The following is a 1039-nucleotide window of genomic DNA, read 5'->3' as shown; positions in this document are numbered from 1 at the left end:
ACAGGAACTATCTTGCTGGTTCTCGGAATTGGCTGAACCACAAGAGTCAAAAAGAGGAACTATCTTGTGTAAAACAGAAACTATCTTGCTGGTTCTGGGAATTGGCTGAACCACAAGAGTCAAAAAGAGGAACTATCTTGTGTAAAACAGAGACCATCTGCTCTCTGGCTTGCAGTCAAGAACAGGAATTATTTCTTAAAACAGGAACTATCTGCTGCTGGTTCCCAGAATTGGCAGAACCACAGAAATGTGTGGTCAATGAATGGGGGTGCCAGAGGCAGGGTGTCTTGCTTGTGGGTCTGAAGACAAAATGGATGTCACACACAAAATGGGTGCTTGTCTGAATGAGAAAAATGGCTGTCAGGCAGAAACAGGGAAATGATGGGGCACAATTGTCAATTTTATTTCCACAAGTCCGCAAGGACTGCAGGGGGATGTAGTCCGCACCTCCACTCCTACGCCCCCACAGAGCAGTATTGAGTTGAGGGACAGCGAAGAACATGGTTGTGCAATGTTGATGCTGACTCGTGAACGATGTGCACATGTAGAATAGGCTTCCTGCAAAGAAGAATACAAGTTGAAAAAGGATTAAAAAGTGAAATCATAAAATTTATTTGGACATTACCCCCCAAAAAATGGAAAGTTAATAGTTGCGACATACCCTGTAACATAAATGGTGGTGCATCGAGAAATATCATGCCAGCCAAAAAGTACAATGTACTCTCTTACATGCTCTCTTACACCATCGAAAACCAAGAAATACACATGGCAGCCTCGACGCCATTACAAAGTCAAGGTTCATTGATGGCGACCCTGAAACACAAAAAGCCCAAGGTTCAAACCCCAATCCTTGTCTATCAGGGGATTTTGACAAGTGCAAGATTGCTCAGCTTCAGTACTGCTGCTGACATGGGACCAATTTATGTGAATTAAAATATCAATACTAGTCATGACACTGTGAATCATTTTCCATCATTGTTCAATGGCTTAGGGAAATTTAAGACAATGAAAGTGCAGCTTCATATTAATGAGGACATTC

The sequence above is a fragment of the Lissotriton helveticus genome, chromosome 2_1, assembly GCF_964261635.1.
Source record: "Lissotriton helveticus chromosome 2_1, aLisHel1.1, whole genome shotgun sequence".
NCBI lineage: Eukaryota > Metazoa > Chordata > Amphibia > Caudata > Salamandridae > Lissotriton > Lissotriton helveticus.
This window is presented reverse-complemented; position numbering follows the sequence as displayed.